The sequence below is a fragment of the Trachurus japonicus genome, chromosome 19 (assembly GCF_045865225.1).
Source record: "Trachurus japonicus isolate A0001 chromosome 19, Traja_1.0".
In the NCBI taxonomy this organism is placed as follows: Eukaryota; Metazoa; Chordata; class Actinopteri; order Carangiformes; family Carangidae; genus Trachurus; species Trachurus japonicus.
Genome location: NC_140925.1, coordinates 4068857 through 4088617, shown reverse-complemented (window position 1 = coordinate 4088617; position 19761 = coordinate 4068857). Strand labels below are relative to the sequence as shown.

General features: G+C 40.1%; 1 protein-coding gene across 1 annotated transcript in view; it reads left to right on the top strand.

The window, feature by feature from the left end:
• Nucleotides 1-3626: 3626 nt before the first annotated feature.
• The window catches only part of LOC146967170 (uncharacterized), a 95166-nt gene continuing 79031 nt past the window's right edge, over nt 3627-19761 (top strand). The window contains exon 1 of the mRNA XM_085760893.1: nt 3627-3802. The gene's annotated coding sequence lies outside the window, so the exon portion shown is untranslated. The remainder of the gene's footprint in view (nt 3803-19761) is intronic.

Sequence of the window (19761 nt, the reverse complement as noted above, 5' to 3'; positions counted from 1 at the left end):
TGGACGTCGGCATCAGTCTCTAGCTCCGACCTTTGACCTGCGCTCTGACTCTGTTCACTCTGCAGCTAAATACGTAGCTACGTATGAATCTTGTTCATTCAGGTTGTTAAACTCTGAGCTGCTTTTTCCAAGAACAAGAAACGTGATGGAACAAAACTACAACAAGACAAAACTTTAGGTACAAAAAATAATGCCAACGAGCTCATTGGTAGCTAACAAGGCTGCATTAGTTTGTAGTGGTATTGAATACAATAGAAAACACACATGACTCCCTCCTCTTTGTTGCTGTGATGGAGACAAATTGGGCATTGGAATTAATTTCTTAGAAGACTAAGAAGTGGTCTGGTCTGCGTCTATCTGTGTGTCGATCTCCCCGCTGCTTTCACAGTTTTTTTCTTTTGGCAACGCTTTCTCACTCCCAACACGTCAACAACATAGTGACGAACGAGCAGCAGCTGCAGCGACAACCTCACACACATTTTATGTAATATATTATAATGGGTGCACATTATTATACTGTATATGATTGCTACAATTTTCCTGCATAAAATTTGGCCGTCATTACGCGTTGCCCATGGTTACGTCCACAGACTGTAACGTGTAGCGGTGTAGCTCAGGTTACAGGTTAGAGCGGTCGGGGGTATGACATCATCGTTTCATAAATGATCTGTTTTGGGCGTCTGCATGAAAACTCTGGGGCGGCGTTTTCAGATTTTCCCACTCTGGGACCCGTTTCCAAAAAAAATACTACGCCAAAACGATAAAAAAAAACTTCTGCAGATTCACTGAAACCCGTTTCCGTGTGGACGGGCTCTGAAGCTAGTAGTTTCAACATAGCAGAGGCTAGCGGGTTGAGACTAGCAGCTTTAATATAACAGCATTAAAATAGCAATACGTTTAAGATATCAATTTTGAATTGGCAGACTAAATAGCAAATATAAAACTAAAAGCTTTACTCAGCAGATTGAAGCTGTCAGATCTAAACTAGTAGCTCCGTACTGGATTTGGTAAAGTGTAAACTCTAGAAAAAGCTTTTGCTCTTTAAACTAATTTAAGCTAAGCAGCCAAACAGAGTTGTGTGAGACCAAAATATTATAAAGTAGCTACTGTATAATGCAGGAATAAAGTTGTTTCTTTCTACAGCTGATAACACCTGCTAACAGTTGTTGTCATGGTTTGGTTGTTTTTGCGTAGCTCTGTTCGAAATCAAGGACACATTCCTTTAAAAATCATTAAGCGTTCAATCATTCATTAAAAACCAGAGATTAGCAGCAGTTTGAAACAAACAACTATATCTGTCTGGATCAGATATATACAGTATCTACATGTAGTAGCCTAGAAAATAAGAGTGGAAAGTGTTTTGTGTTGTGTGTCCATCCGAGGCTTCTGTACTTGTCTTTAATATTTGATGAGAGTGAGAGCAGCGTTCAGCCTCCTCCTCCTCCCTGATGTTCAGCTCATCCAGATGTTTTTAATCATCTGGATCTCAAACATGATGTCACTCATCTTCATCATCTTCTTCTTCTCCACATCCCTTTAAAAAAAAAAAAAGTTTTATTGAATATCTGTCGTGCTGAGTTTCCATCATCAGCAGCAGCTGCTGCTCCCGATGTCGCTCTGTGTTGAATTATTTACACAGTGGCACAAAATAACACGGCTAAAACAAACACTGACATGACTGTAGATACTAAATATAGATACTACAACAACTACAGGGAAAAACATACTGTACAGAGTACTACTGTACTAAGGAGGGATTTAAATTTCTGCTGCTTTATACCTCCATCGCTTTATTTCACTGGGTGATACAGTCATTTATACTTGTATTTTTGTATTTTACAATTTATTTTACACATTATATAATAGTAGTTTATTCGATCTTTTACACAAAATTATTTACAGTTGAGCATCAATCACAGTCAGTCAACCTTCCATAAAACCATCATTCGTTCAACTAGTTCATAAATAGATTGAAAAGGTGAAGGCTGAAGCTATCTAGCTTATAAACGCCTAGGCTACCCTTTAATTCAATATTCCATTAAATCCATTAGAGCTCTTCATGGTTTCAGAGTCATAGAAAGAAACAAGTATCCAATAATTAACAAATGAAGCCAAAAAATAAAATAAATAAATAATTAAACAGTATTACAGTTGCAATCAGAGTCATAGAAAGAAATAATTATCCAATAATTAACAAGTGTAGCCAAAAGATAAGAGAAATAAATAATTTAACAGCATTACAGTTGCAAGCAACACCCAATTAATCAATCCTGTTCCTCAGCTTCTCAAATGTGACGATTTGATGCTTTTCTGTGTCACACATGACGGTAAATTTGCATTTTGGCCCAAAAACAAAACCACATTTTCATTTTTTATAGACAACTTTATTGCCAAAAACTGCCACCTACATGTATAGATTTACAGAGATGGACAGAGTACTCGACCCCAGTACAAGAGTAAGAGTACAAATACTACTGGTCAAAATTTACTCCGTTACAAGTAAAAGTAGTACTTGTAAGTAAAAAAGTACTTGCTTTTAAAGGTACTTAAGTATCCAAAAGTACATGCTTTTAAATTTACTTTAAGTAAAATTAAGAGTAAGGGTAAATTTCTTATTTTTCACATCAATGAATTACTAGTTTCTAAATGAATTTAAGGACCTTTTAACTCTTGTTTCTGAGAATGAACTCTTTGAAAGCAGCTGCACTGATGTGCTGCTTTTAGGGGTCAGGGTTTCCTTCTTTGACAAACACAGCTTGTGTCCAATAGGATTTTAGAAAAAAAAAGAGCAGACCTGAAAGTAACGAGTACTTTTCAGTAGGGGTGGGAGAAAAAATCGATTCACATAAATATCGCGATATCTTTTTTGACGATTTTTAAATCGATTTTTTTTTTTGAAATCTTTTTTTTTTTTAAATATTGTTCAATGTGCATTTGTTCGCCTTTTTTTATATACAGAGAGTACAGGTTTTGAAAAGGGTTTTAAGTCACTTTATAATGGAGTATGTTAATTTATTGGCTCCTACAGTATTTGTGTGCAGATAAAAGTTAAAAATGCAGACTAAAAATCGAGAGAATCGGCAATATCGTAGAATCGCAATTTAAATCGAATCGCCATCCAAAAAATCATAGAAGAATCGAATCGGGAGAAAAGCGCATCGTCCCAGCCCTAGTTTTCAGCCTTCCTACAAATTAACTCGAGTAAAAGTAAAGATATTTGTCTTGGAAATGTATTCAAGTAAGAAAAGAAATCTAATACTCAAGTAAAGTACAACTCCTCTGGACATGTACTTAAGTACAGTTGTCCACCACTGGAGATTTAATCCTCACACATCTGCTGCTTTTATTTTGAAGTGGAGGTGGAGGCGGGACGGGGGTCTGTTGCCTTTAAACACCTCACTCCTCCTCCTCCTCCTCCTCCTCCTCCTCCCCCCTCGTCTCACTGCACCTCCCACAGCCGTACTAACTACTCCACACTGACTCAGCATGTATGTGAAAGGCTGAGAAAAGGGGGCGGGGCTAGAGGCGATGCAGGGCTGCTAATTGGCTGAGTGTGAGCATCGCTGCTGGGGAGGAGAGGGGAGGGGAGGGATGGCAGCGCCGGTCGGACAGGTCTGCACTGACGGCTCAGCTGGAGAGAAGGAAGGAAGGAAGGAGTGAAGGAAGGAAGGGAGAGAAGGAAGGAAGGAAGTGGGTGAAAATGAGAGGGAACGAAGAAGGGATAACAGAGAGGATGAGACGAGATAAATCATGTGGGAGGTGTAAATCCAGTGGAGATGGAGCGGCTGTGAGAGGAGGAGAGGTGAGTGAGTGTGTGTGTAGCTATGTGTGTGTGTGTGTGGAGTATAAATGTGTGTGTTGTCGTGGAGACTCTGCTGACAGCTCGGGGTCGATCAAGATAAACAAGCGCTGCTGCAGCTGCTCCACGTTATAAATGATCCAGATGTTCGTGTCATGTTGTGAGACGTGAGCTTTACACCAGCGAACGTAGGTGTGTGTGTGTTACTGTGTGTGTGTGTGTGTGGGCAGGCGAAAGCGTGAAGGCATGAATGAGATAACGTGTGTGTGTGTGTGTGTGTGTGTGACATATTTGCATATTTTAGTATGATCAGTGTGTTTGTGGGCAAGTCGCTGCATGTAATGACACCTCGCTTTAAGTTGTGTCATTTATACCATTATTACTGAGCTGCTGCTGCTGCTGCTGTTTATTTGGGCTTTGTGATAATTATTGATTATTATTATTATTATTATTATTAGCACTGGAACCAGAAATCGATCAGTCAATCAAAAGGAAAACTGATAAGAAACTAATCTGATTAGCTATTAATCGCCACTTCTGGAGGATAAATGCTGCCAAATGTCAAATGTTCCCCCCTCTCACATGCTTCTCTCTTGACTGAACATGCATGTATGTGCATTTATGTGTAATATATTATATATTATACACATATTTACAGTCTAAATTCATGTTTAAGATCAAACTGTGCTTCAAAGCTCACAAATTACATCAATAGTGATTTTATTTTTCGCAAGTGAAGAGTTTGTAGTTGACTTCCTCGTGCTTTGGGAGGAGTTTAAAAAAGTTTCTCTTCTAATTTTGAGGAAATTTTAACCAGAAAATTAGGGAAATTATTCTATATTTTAATTATCGTGTGTTTCACCTCATTCACTTTTAAATATCTGTTGTTTTTTTGTTATTTCAATGACGTTAAAAACAACAATATAGCACAAATAAACATCTGAATAAACGGACGTAATGGTGATAATGTAACTAAACACACCATTAGGCGATGTGTGTGTAATTGTTTATTATGTGAAATGTATTGATTAAAGGGATAGTTCACCCTAGAATGATATTTCGCTCATTATCTACTCACCCTCATGTTGACTAAGGGCTGGAAGAATTTTCAGAGTCCACCGTCCCTTCTCTGAGTTACAGGGGGTCTCGGCGTAGCAGTGCATTTCAATGCAACGGTTGCAAAGGGACACCAGAGCTCTTCGTAAAAAAACACACACAAAAAAACATCCAAATACCTCCATGCTGCTCGTATGTAATGTCCGTCTTGTGCTGAAGCCCCAAATTGCGTAATTGTCCCGAAAAAAATTACATAAGTCTATATTTTAAGCTTGTTTGTAGCGGAAGCTTCTCGAAGCTCCTCTTCCTGGTCCGTCCAAATCTCGCGTGATTTGCGCCGGCGTCAGTGCGGTTACTGCGAATCACGCGAGATTTGGACGGACCAGGAAGAGGAGCTTCGAGAAATATCATTCTAGGGTGAACTATCCCTTTAAGCTGAGCGCTCAGTGTCGGAGGTTAGAGGTTAAAGGAAAAGTCCGTCTCCTGCATTTTTCACGTCTTGAGCTGCTGTGACTCATCTCAGGGTTTCTCTCTCTCTTTATATATTTGTCTTCGATACCGTAGTAACTCGCACATGGTCTTATAATTCATTAGCTTTCTTTTTGATGGAACGATTGATTGTTTGATTAGTCGATTAACAGAAAATTAAACAGTTGTATAATCAGAGTAATTTCAAACGCCTCCTTGTTCCTTGTTGCTTTGTTGTCGTTGTTCTTTGTCACTTTAACGGCACCATCAAGAGACGATTAACCACAGATGAATCAATAATAAAATAAACTGTCAGCTGCAGCCACAGTGTAGAGGAGATAACCAGTGTGGAGATAAAAGATGAAGCAGGTTTCTCTCTCCCTTTGACTCATCGACCAGCAGCAGCAGAGACGACAGGACGACTGAGGTCACTGAGCCTGAAACCCGAGTTACTTCCTGAGACGAATCCAAGACGTCGCTGCTGCTGCTAATGCTTCACTTTCATCCTGTGATCCCAGAAAACCGGGGTCGTCCTGCAGAACCAGGCGCTAACAACCGGCTCAGAGTTGTTTTTCTTTCTGTTTTTCTAGTGATGATCAAGTCAGTGACGACCTCATCATCGTCCCCAGAGGAAAGAAATCCCATCATCCACATGTCCATTAAAATGATGTAATAGGCTCAGTCTGATGTTCAATAATATCATATGTTGTGATATTTACACCACATCTGAAATCTCCTGAACACATCTGAAATCTCCTGAACCATAAAATCAATCAATCAATCAATCAATCAATCAATCAATCAATCAATCAATCAATCAATCAATCAATCAATCAATCAATCAATCAATCAATCAATCAATCAAATTTTATTCATATAGCACCTTTCAAAGCAAATAAATGCCGTTCAAAGTGCTTTACGTTTTGATTGAAAGAGGTGAAACAAGAAGAATAACATGGAGACTCATGCACGAAGATTAAAAACAACAATAAAATATAGCAATAGTAAAAAATAACAACTTTTCACAACAATAAAATTTTATAAAATAGAATAAAATAAAATGCAGGATAGAAATATAGGGCAAAATATTTTTTAAAAATGCAATGATATGATTAAAAAAACTGCTAAAACACTTAATAAACTGAAAAATTAAATGACAAAATAATTATATATTATTGAAAATACTTGTAATTAATAAAATGCAGCCTAATAAAACCTGTGTTGTTTAAAAGAAATAATATAAAAGAATGTAACCATATATTGTTAAAAAAGACAGTCCTGCATCATAAAATACATCAATAAGGTCATACTTTATGGAAAATATGGAAAAATGAATATAATAATGTAAGAATATATTGTTAAAAGCACCCAAGAAACATAAAATACAATAATAAAATCACATATTATGAAAAATATCACTAATTGTCATCATGATATAAACTCCACCTCCCTGTGATGATATCGTATATCAAGATATTTGAGCTGAGATATTATATTTCTGTAGTTTTTACGGTCTGGCCTGGTTCCCGCTCAGAGAGCAGCAGTTAAAGCCGCAGCCGCCTGAGAGTCGGTGACGGTCGGTCGGTGTCATTTTAACCTTTTAACCGCCTGATTCATCAGATTTAAACACACAATGATGAAGAAAAGTCCCCGAGGAACATGAACAGATGAAACTGTTTCTGCAGCGTCGGTCGACTCCTCTGGTTGTGAGTCATTCTCCATTGAGCCGCTGAAGCCTGAGTGTGTGTGTGTGTGTGTGTGTGAGTCGAGGAGTTGTTGTTGTTGTTGTTGTTGTAGAGGCTCTGAGGTCACGGCCGCTTTGCTCTCCTCCTTACTCTTCTTCTTTTTTAATCGTCCTCCTCCTCCTCCTCTCGTTCACACATTCACATTCACACTCACACACGTTTTTCTGAGCCTGTGCTGCATGACTCAGAGGATTCATCGTCTTCGTCTTCTTTAGTCTTGGATGTGTCTTTGAAGGCAGCAGAGGAGACGACGACGGGCCCTCGGCTTCAAACGAACGCTATAACAAAGTCAGATTTCGCAGCCACAGCTCCTCCTCCTCCTCCTCCTCCTCCTCCTCCTCCTCCTGTTTTTCTTCTCGTTAATTCTGACGATGACAGGAAGTTCAGCGGGTTTCACTGGTGTATTTTTGGGCGTGCCATTTATTGGGAATTTGCTTTTGCCAGATCCAGTAGTGTGTGATGTAACCTAATATATGAAATGAATGTATGATGAGGTCTGGCAAGCGGATTTAACATTTAAAAGCTAAGTTTGACTATCTGGAATTAACATTGTAGATATCAACAACGTCTTTCTGACTGGTCGTAACTACATTTTGAATAGTTGGATTTTTCATTCAAGATATCTGTAATTCAGTGTTGTCTAGTCAAAAAGAACATTTCAGATATCCACAACTACGTTCTTCCTAGGACAAATGACGTCACTTTATAGGGGTGGGAGAAAAAATCGATTCACATAGATAAGAAAATTTTTTTTTGAATTTTTGAAATTTTTTTTTTGAATTTTTTTAAATATTGTGCAATGTGTATTTGTTAGCCTCTTTTACATACAGAGAGTACAGGCTTTGAAAAGGGTTTAAGTTCATTTTATAATGGAGTATGTTAATTTATAGGCTCCTACAGTGTTTGTGTGCAGATAAATGTTAAAAATGCGACTAAAAATCGAGAGAATCGGCAATATCGTAGAATCGCAATTTAAATCGAATCGGCATCCAAAAAATCGTAGAAGAATCGAATCGGGAGAAAAGCATATCGTCCCAGCCCTATCACTTTAACCATTCATGTGTATGGGGTTTGTCATTACAGATGCGGATATCCGCAATGTGAATTACGGATATCTGTAACTGAATTACGACTATTACTAACTGCAGTTTGAGATATCTACAACGTCATTTTGACTAGTCATAATTCCAGTTACAGATATCTACAACTTCATTTTGACTAGTCAAAACTTAATTTAAGACATGTGGATATCTTTAATTGAGGTGAATTAAAGATATCTTGAACTGGAATTATGACTAGTCAGAATCAAATTGTAGATATCTCAAACTGGTATTAGTACTAGTCGTAATTCAGTTACAGATATCCGTAATTCACATAGCGGATATCTGCAACTGAATTGTAGATATCTGTAATGACAAACCCCATACACATGAATGGCAAAAGTGACGTCATTTGTCCTAGGAAGAATGTAGTTGTGGATCTGAAATAAAAATTGTGGATAGGAAGAATGTAGTTGCGGATATCGGAAATATTCTTTTTGACTGGGCAAAACTGAATTACAGATATCTGCAACACATATCCAGTCTGGCTTTTAAATGTTAAAATGGCTAGCCATAGATGAGGGACAGACCGAGTGTCCCTGAACGCCTCGCCTTCAGTGCTTCTGTGTTACTGCACCTGAACTACACAACCTGACCGTCATGCTGCTGAAACCGTAGCTGCCGCCGGTGCACGGAGCCAGCAACAAGCAAGCTGAGAGCTAATATTAGCATGATCCCCCCCCCCCCCTCCCCTACACACACACACACACACACACACACACAACCCCTCCCAGCAGCACCCCTCAGTATTCAGCTGATATTAGCTAATGTGAGAGCTGCACACGCCGGCCGAGGTTTAATTACCTGTGTGATTTGGCTCGTCGCTGCTCAGCACAGGGAGCTGGGATGTACAGCGTGTGTGTGTGTGTGTGTGTGTGTGTGTGTGTGTGTGTGTGTGTGTGTGTGTGTGTGTGTGTGTGTGTGTGTGTGTGTGTGTGTGTGTGTGTGTGTGTGTGTGTGTGTGTGTGTGTGTGTGTGTGTGTGCGTGACCCAGAAGGACAAAAACACGATGAGTCATCACTATTGAGTTCTTTTTGTTTATGACTTTAGGTTCTTTTTTTACATGTCGTCCTTCAGCTTTCCCATCATGCCTTTCACATGCCATTTTCTTTTCTCTCTCTTTCTCCGAGGTTTATTTATCGAGCGTATTTTGGAACGGTAACACTTTATTTCACACCTATCTCTATAACGCATTATAACATACTTATAATGAGTTATAATGCAGTTATAGCACTGTATAACTATAGTTGTAAACACTCATAATGATCATAATGCTTTATAACAATAATCATAACACACTATAAAGCATTTTATCATGACTGGTCAGGTGTTATAAAACGTTATAATTGCACTGACGATGCCCACATCGATAATGCATTTAAAATATAGTTATAATGTGTTATAATTGGCCTATAAACGTGTATAACTAACATTATAAACACTCATAAATGATCATAAGGCTTTATAACAATAAGCATAACACATTATAGAGCATTATAACTCTATTATAATGCTTGACCTTATACACCATTATAAAATGCTCTATGATGTGTTTATAACTGTAGTTATACAGTGCTGTAACTGCATTATAACTCATTATGAGTATGGTTATAATGCGTTATAGAGATAGGCATCAAATTAAGTGTTACCGAATAAACATCTCACTTATTGCACGAGATGTAAGTCTCCCTAACATCAGATGGCGCTGGTAATCCGAAACATGAAAACAGGAAATGACGGAAAGGGAGAAACAATAGAAGAAACCATGGAGATTAAAAACAAAGCGTGCTTCACTCCACGTAGCCACGGCTTCCAGAATTATATGAAAACGCGATGCAAAGACGAAATGTAGTTTGTCTCTGCTCCATCTCTGTTTATATGAATGGTTTGTTTACTGTCGTCACTTCCTCCCCTCACACACACCACGCTGATTCATTAGGGCACTGCCAATCAGAATGGTCATAGCTAGCACACAGCCAATCAGAGTACCCGACGGATCTAATCCTCCAACGGCCGACACTCCCCGACTGTGCATGTCGAATCGGGAACACACCGAACAGATGCGTATCCGACCTCGTCCGACTCTCCCCGAACTCAAAATATTGAAAATATGTTGAACAGTCACTAGAAATTGGTTTTTTGTTTTTTAAAAAGGTGGAAACAAATGCAATAAGAAAACTACGGTGGCCCTGAGAGGTCAACACGCTGCAGCTCTGAGTTTGCGGTGTGTTTTTTCATCTGTTTTCTGAAGTTTTTATTTATTTATTTATTTATTTTTTAACCTTTATTTACCCAGGCAAGCAAATTAGTCAGTGTCACAGTGAGTTGAACCCTCAGGGCCACCGTAGAAACAGAAAACAGCCTCGGGGCCGTTTATAAAACACATTTACGAGCTTTTGATTGAAATAATAAATAAGAGTGAAACAGGTTGATCCGGTGGAAAGCGGTGCAGCAGCTTAATGAGGAGGTGGAGTAGGACAGTTTATGTGTTTATATCTGGGTGTAATCAATACAGACACTGATAGCACTGATATCAAAATGACATTCACATGCAGATGTTGGGGCTGAACAATATATATAGGTGTAATTTTTGCATTTCACTCCAAGGTAATCTAAAAATAATGAGGCTGTGTTTATGGTTTGTTGTTACAGATTTGATTGTAATCCAAAAAATTAGTGCATCCACTCCAAACATTTCAGTGTTCTGCAGAGTCACCGGTGAAAACACAACAGCGCTGTCATGTAAACACCTCCCTCTGTTGTTGTCGTGAGCTAATGGAGCTCGGAGATGTTTCCCCGTTGACTCATCAAGGCCTGAGTTTTGGTTAAACGGCTGTGATTGAGGTGTCGTGCAGTAAATCAGGCAGATTGTGGCAGGTGGCGAGTGTTAATGGTCTGTTTTGTATTGTAGCTCTGACGGCCGCAGCAGAGACGCTGCCAAGTTGGACGACGGTCAGAAGAAAAAAAAAAAAACTGGAGGGAGGGAAATGCTGAAGCAGCAGAGGACCAGGACAGAAAAGACTAAAACTGACACCGACGTCCTTAAAAAAAGACCTTAAAGAGCTTTAAGATAAACACATACACTTTATTCTTGTATCACAGATTAAAGGTCCTATATTTCACACTTTTGTTTTTTTTATGATTAGTCAGTCCACATATCTTCTGTTTTCTGAGTGATCCAATAAAAAACAGAGCAGATTTCAGAATAAAACACTCAGAGAAACCAAATCCTGCAAGTTGTTGTTGTTGGATGGATGGTGGATCCAGGTGGTGAGGGGGCGGGGCTTTGTTGTGACATCACAAAGTGACAGGAAGTCCTGACGGCTGGTTTTAAGGCTCAGTTTCTGAATACAGGCTGTGTGCATTTCTCTGTGGACTGAGGCTTTGATACTTTCACAGTATTAATATAGAACCTAGAGCTGCTTTATAATCACACTACACATGGACATCTACCTTTATACTGTATGGAGCTTTAACACAAACATCTACCTTTATACTGTATGGAGCTTTAACACAAACATCTACCTTTATACTGTATGGAGCTTTAATACAAACATCTACCTTTATACTGTATGGAGCTTTAACACAAACATCTACCTTTATACTGTATGGAGCTTTAACACAAACATCTACCCTTATACTGTATGGAGCTTTAATACAAACATCTACCGTTATTTTGAAGGAGCTTTACCACAAACGTCTACCTTTATTTTGAAGGAGCTTTAACACAAACATCTACCTTTATTTTGAAGGAGCTTTAACAAAAACATCTACCTTTATTTTGAAGGAGCTTTAACACAAACATCTACCTTTATACTGTATGGAGCTTTAACACAAACATCTACCTTTATTTTGAAGGAGCTTTAATACAAACATCTACCTTTATTTTGAAGGAGCTTTACCACAAACATCTACCTTTATTTTGAAGGAGCTTTAACACAAACATCTACCTTTATTTTGAAGGAGCTTTAACAAAAACATCTACCTTTATTTTGAAGGAGCTTTAATACAAACATCTACCTTTATACCGTATGGAGCTTTAATAAAAACATCAACATTATAAGGAGCTTTATCCTGCTACTTCCTGTTTGCCTCTCTAGTGCACTGTGCATCACTTATTCTCTTTTGATTAACTATAAATCAAAATTATTACTGAAAACGCTAAGTCTCAGCCCTGAGTCGTGTCTGCTGGCGTTTGATCTTCGGTTGAATACAGCTCCTCCTTCCTTTCCTAGAAAGCTGTGTGTGGCCTGAGAGGCAAAACTGAGGGCGAAGGAAAACACCAGAGTCAGGCGCTCACCCACTGCTGCACATTAATATCTGAGGCGACCCAGATGAAGATCAACGTTTTTTGTTTTTTTTTATCAGCTCAGATCTTCTCCCATGCGGACTCTGGTGCAGCATTCACAGACTTTAGTAAATATATAAATAAATGAACCTAAAAAAAACAAAAATAAATGTTTCACACATTTACACATGGACATTGAAGTGTTGCCTGTAAACGCCTCCCCGCTGCAGAAAGCAGAGGGTTGTGCTGCTTGTCTTCGATCTTCCTAACACGAGGCTTCCTGTAACTCTACCCTCCCATCGTTTTGGACGGCTGCCAGAGCTGCTCTCTGTCTCTCTGTCTCTCTCCCTCCTCTCTCCATCTCATCCCTCTTTCTTTGCCTTCACTTCCTCCTCCATCTCTCCAACAGCCATTTGTCCCTCGTGCTCTTTCTCTCACCTGCCTTTATCTCTCACTCTGCCGTCAACATCAACGCCTCCCGTGATGAATTAATGGGTAAAAAGGGGAACAAATTAAGTTCAGCCTCGTCGCTTCTTCCCACAATCGATGCTCTGTCTCCCTCGGACAGAGACGATAAATCCCGTCTAATGATCGTCCCTGTGGATCTGTCCCTCCGCCGGTTCAAGGCGACGGCCACATAACACTATGATGATGAAAATGTGAAAATGTGAAAATGTTTTGCACGTGATTGTGTTGTTGGATGATGGTGAAGTTTCCCGCCCCCACACTGAAACGTGACAGCAACGGTTAAATCTGTTATTTGTTTTTAGTTTGTGCATCAAAGTCTCAGCTGATCGTCGTAGTTACGGTGATCGTCTCAATCTCATTCTTCTCATTTATATATTTTTCTGTTTCTGTTGTCAGACAACGACACGAGGCCGTAAATCAGACACAACAGTGTTTGTTTGTTGTGCTGCAGGAGGAAGAAAACATCAGTTCATTATCACAAATTATCTGACAAACTGTAATTGGCTAATAATAAATAATAAACTTAATTTAGTTAGTTTTCATTTTCCCATGGTACAAAACTAAACAGAACATAAACACAGGGTAATAAGCTCTAATGAAAGTCTTTTGTTTTCCTTCTCCAGACTCAAGTCTTTGACCTTTAATTCGGCCAAAATCAAAAATCTTTCATCTAATTTACATAATTTTCTGTTTCCGTTGTCGGACAATGACATGAGGCTGTAAATTACCTCGTTAACCAGACTTAAAGTGTTTGTTGTGCTGCAGGAGGAAGAAAATATGGATATCAGACCACAAAGCATCCGACAAACTGTAATAGGCTAATAATAGATAATCCAAATTTATATGCCAATTTTCGTTTTCCCATGTTACAAAATGAAACTAAACATAAACACAGAATAATGCACTTCAATCAAAGTGGTTTGTTTTCCTTCTCCAGACTCAGGTCTGTCCAGTTTTGAGAAAAAATATCTGAAAGTAGCCCTAACTCTGACCTTTAATTCAGCCAAAATCAAGAATCTTTCTTCTCATTTACATATTTTTCTGTTTCCGTTGTCAGACAACAACATGAGGCGGTAAATGAGCTCGTTAACCAGACTCACAGTGTGTGTTGTGCTGTCAGAGGAGGAAAAAACATGGAAAAACATATTATCACAAAGCATCTGACAGATTATTTGTTTGAAAGTTGTTGGTTTTTCATTTTTCACACTAAAATCCAAACAGTGTTTGTTTCCAAATCCGTCCAGTTTTAGGGAAAATATCCTCGTGTGAGTGTGAAAACAAGACGAACAGAGGACGAAAGAGGAAAAGATGCATTTTCAAATTTAGCTCCAGGCTGCGTTCAGGAAAAAACAACAACAAAAAAACAAAAACGGGCTGTTCTGTTCTCAGAGTGAATCAGTAAACAACAGTTCTGTGGAGTCAGAGCAGAGTTTGAAAAAGACCAGAAGAGCTGCAGCTACACCAGAGGTCAGAGGTCACCGTCACACGTAGACAACCTCAGTCCCCCTTAGTAATAAAGTTATAAACTCAAATTATGCAGCACCTTTCATAACATTAAATGAAGCTCAAAGGGGGAAATAGTAACATCAATAATTAAAACTAACAATAAAAATAGAAATTACACATTATAATCAGCAGCAAACAGAAAAATGGTCAAAAAAAAGGTTTGAATCTATAAATCCACAGTGACTTTCCACATTTAAAACAACAACAAACCAACATAAACATACGTCACTGTGCAGCTGATAAGAAAGTTAAATCGTTTCCTGTCTGAATGAACTGTTAACCCTGTGGCTCTGTCACATTCATGACGCTCCGGTCTTGGAGCCAGGTCGTCCTCCTCACACCTCGTTCAGACAATGGGGCCCCGCGGGGCCGCCGACACCTGGACAAAGGGCTGTTTCTTTTGTGAATGGAGCAGCCGTGGGAACAGAGGCCCCGAGGTGTGAAGAGGTGTGAGTGACAGTGAGAGCTGTTTCCTTCAGATCAGAGACAGAGACAGAGAAAGATCTGTTTATTATTTTTAAAGGGATAGTTCAACATTTTGGCAAATTGGCCCATTGCCATAATCCCTATAGTTTTAGCAGTAGGTTCGTCGGTGCAAGCTATTTTTAGAACGGCAGAGCAGAGCGGCGAGCTGCTCAGAGCTACGCTACGGAGGCTAATGCAGTGTTACTCATTGCGTGGCTCGCGAGCCACATGCGGCTCGTCAAACTATAATTGGTGGCTCGCATGGTAGCTTCCTATGTGGTAACACAGCCAATACATTTTTTCAAAAATGTGCTACATAAACATACAACACTGGACTACAAAAACGTAAACATCCGAATTATACTTCTCCCTGCCTTCACCCAAATAATGAAGGTGAAAGGAAGTATTTTAAGTGGAATTAAAAAAAAATGCCCAGCTTCCGCTCATCCCAGTATTAAGGTAAATCTGGTCTTAAATGAAAATGTATTGGCTGTGTTATTTCTTTTTTTGTGGGATGTCCAATTTATATGTTGAAATGCACATTTGCAAAGGTGACTTAGTATGTTGTCGCAAAAGTGGCTCTCCCCTTGATTTTGCACTGCCAATGTGGCTCTTGTGAAAAAAATAGTGAGGATCACTGGGCTAATGGGATTTCTTGGTTTCCCTCATCAAACTCATCAAATACACAATCGAACAACTCCACAACGCTCTGGTGGACAAGTTGTGACCTGCACATTCACCACGCTATGAGATAATAACAGAACGGTACCAGACAGAGTTGTTTTAGAGGCAAATTCATGCAAAACCGCTGATGCGCGTTGCCTTCAGGTTCAGTTTTTCATCAAGCAGTCTCTGCATTTGCCTCTAAAACAACTCTGTCTGGTAACGTTGTGTTATTATCTCATAGCGTGGTGAATGTGCAGGTCACAACTTGTCCACCAGAGCGTTTGGAGTTGTTGGATTGTGTATTTGATGAGTTTGATGAGGGAAACCAAGAAATCCCATTAGCCTCCGTAGCGTAGCTCTGAGCAGCTCACGGCTCTGCTCCGCTGTTCTAAAAATAGCTTGCACTGACAAATAAAGGTAACAAACCTACTGCTATGACTATAGGGATTATGGCAATGGGCCAATTTGCCAAAATGTTGAACTATCCCTTCAACTAAGGCTTTTTGAATCAATGAGACATCATCCGTGGAGGATGTCGGGGTCAAACTGCTGTCAACAAACGAGCTGAGTGACATAATCTAAGGTAGAGTTTGATGAGTCATGGGGTTGGGTTCAGGCTCTCTGAAGCCGGGGCAGAAACATCATCTGGGGTCAAGGAGGGAGCGTCCACCGCCTCGTCGCCAACTCCCTCACAAGTTCTCTTTGTTCTGTCAACTTCAATTATGGACGCACACGTTCTCTCCCACTGCCGCCATAAGGCAACTCCAATCTGTCGCTGCTGGCAGCAGAGAGGAGTTCACCATCCTCGCTTTTTTTTTTTTTTATTACTTCTTACACAAGAGTTCTGTTGTGTGCGGCGGCTTTATTGGCGTGGAAAGTTGGTGTGCACGAACACGAAACAGACTGGTGACAATCGGGAAAAGAATTCAGCTCGGCTGAGTTGAGTAAGAGCCAAAAAGGGATTTAGCTCGACAAAGAGAAAGAAAAGGATTTAAACGCACAATAACAAAGACGAGTCTGTGATGAGGAGTCGGGTGTTTGGTGCGTGATGTGGTGCAGCTCTGTGGGTGTCCTGGATCATGTCTGAGAAAACTCTGACAGATCCGAGTAGAGAGAGAGACTAAGGAGGAGGAGGAGGAGGAGGAGAGGAATTAACCGAGCAGTGAGTCACTGGGAGACGTTTCAGTATCATTGTCACAGCTGCTCCAAAAATAAACCAGATCAGACTTAATCTGAGTCGTTTTACTCTCTGAGACTCGTCTGTGACTGGACCCTGAGTTCAGACAGACCCTCCTCCTGTCATCACCGGGTCTTATCAATGGAGAAGGTAGAGGAGGAGGAGGAGGAGGAGGAAGAGAAGGGATGAAGTCTGACACCATGAATCAGCTACAACACCTCAGAGAAACTGATCCGTGCAGGAGAGTGAAGCCACGATATCAAACACCTGCTGAGTGAGACACAGACGCTCAGTGCATCACGGCTAAAGACACTGAAATTATCTGGAAGTTGTAAACATGTCAGGGATTTGATATATTGTGCCATATTGGGGCACTATAAGCAAGTTTGTTTTTCCCTAAAGGAAAATTCTGATGCGTTCAGACTCAGAACGGTTGAACCTGCAGCTTTTATAACATCCAACGTCATAATAAACATTTGTTTTGACTTAGAGATATCCAGTAGTGCACATACATATAATAATATAACATAATATAAGGGCATAGAGCAAAATAAAACAGAGATAAGAAAGTAAGAACACAGTACATCCATATAAATGATGTATATCAATATGTTATGATAAAATACTGAAATTAGAATAAATAGAAGAAAATCGAAGAAACTGCAGCCTGAACAGAGGAATTAACATTGGCCACAATAAGTGGATACAAAAGTGTATAGGAAGGATGATAAATGTAAAGAAATGACATTTGTAGACAGTGTTATTTACAGAATATATACTCTGCAACACCCAAAATAAAACAGTTTTTGCATTATCACCACCACCGACTATTGATCAATACAGCGTGTTAAAGAACCAGTACAGCATATTATTCTCTCACACCCCTGAGTGATTATATATATTTTTAGTTTACGTCCCTCGGGACAGACCTGATTGGGTCGTTCGCTGACGTCAAGCGAATGTGTTTGTAATTCGCTCCAACACGTTTGTGGTCAACACAGTAACAGCAGCGGCTTTATGTTGCACATCATCACCGTCGCCACCGGCAACAAATTGCTCTAACGACACAGAATCCAATGAGCTGATCAGGAACTGGTTTGTTTCACTGTGTTTGTCGTTCTGTCTGTGTGTTTAATGAGCTGGCTCAGCTGTAACGATGTAAAGTGGCTTCAGTCATGTTATTTATGGGATTTTAAAGAACAAGCTGCCAAGAGAAAGTCAGTTCTTCATCCAGTTCTGCCGGCTGCTGAACTCTCTCTCTCTCCTCTCTACAGTTATTCCAAAGCAACTAACTTTTTTTTTAACCTGATTTACATGCAGCTAAATATAATAATAATGATATATAACAAGATAGATTATGGAAAATTAAGATGTTAGGTGTTGATACCAGTGTGACTCAGTCGTCTTCTTCCAGTCTTTGTCTTCACACGTCTTCCTCTCTGTTCACACCATGAAATTAATTACATATTCATAATAATTAAAGGTATGAATGAGGTCACAGGGAAGATAGAAAGTCCTGAGAACCAGGCAAACCCCCTCAGGGGAGTGGGGCAGGTCCTGGTCCCGGTCTGGTTCTGACTACAGGCGGAGGAGCTGAGCTCTAATCTGACTTGTTGAGATGAAGAAAAACAGCAGCAGATTCGGGATCAGGTGCTCAGAAGGAGGTGATGCAGCAACAATCCCTGGTCCTCAGGTCTTTATGGGTGTTTTCGGTGTGAATGGGTTCTTTTTGGGTTCTTCCTGAGGTTGAGGTGTGATGTGAGGCGGTTTGTCTTTAGACGGCTGCCCTGAGACCGTCGCATATGTTGGCTCAGATCGGCTTGAAAGTAGCTTTAAGTTGAAGGTGGATCTGAATGGTCTGAAAGGCTGAGCTGTTGTAGACAGAGACGAGATACCACATCGTTTGGTTGTTTATATGAAATATATGAAAAGACAGAAATATACCCCTTTCCCACTGGCCAAAAAACCTGTTTAAACCCTCAAGCAACGCGGGTTAAAATCGCCTTCAATCGGCTCTGCTCTGATCGGCTTGCAGTGGGAACGCCAGGTCAACCCGCTAATTTACGGGATGACGTTGAGCGTTACGTGACGCCGCGCCATAACATCGTGCCAGTCGCGTCTCATATCACGTACCAAAACAAAGCAACATTCGAGACTGGATTTGTGCAAAACAAGAATGAACAATGACCACCGCCTGACTCGCTTCCATGTTGCTCTCCATTAGTTGGGTTTCCATCCACCTTTTCTTATGCGCATTTTGTGAAAATGCGCATAAATACTTGAATGGAAACGCCAGAAATTCGAATAAAGGCAGTAAATGCGCATAAAAGTTTATACGCTTGGAGGGGGTGGATTTGTCAGCGTATCGATTAAAGGAAATGCGAGTTTTTGTGATGGAAACAGATTATGCGAATTGAGGCAGAGTTTGTGGGTGAAGCTGCTGGACTTCACCCAGCGACGCCCCGGTCTCCCAGCTCTCCTCTCTGCACCGCAACACAAACACGCTCCGTAACCCATAATCTTTTGTTTATGACGGTTAAGACTACACAAACACACGCCGTAACATCGTTATGTAACTTATTGATTTTTCACCGGCTTCGTATGTAAACAGATGCACATGGAGGAGAGGAGCATAACCAAAACAGCGGAAAAGCGAGCGGACTGTCACAGTTCCCTACTGTCTTTCTGTGTAAATATCTCATGTTACAACATGAAAACCTGCATCTTATATTCAAGTGCGGCCTATAGGCTATATGTATTTTCTTTTAAAATGTAGCTGGTGCGGATTATACAGGTGCGTCTATAGTCCGGAAAGTACGTAAATTGTCCATGATGTTGAGTGTCAGCTGAGTGTCAACTGTTGGATACATTCACGCTCTCTTATGACGTAATCTCACGGTGCACTCCTCCTAATCGCAAAACACTAATGAATGGAAACGGGCATAAATTCGCTTTGCTTTTTGCGCATTTTCACAAAATCCGCTTTTAAATTCGATACGACTTGGATGGAAACCCAGCTACTG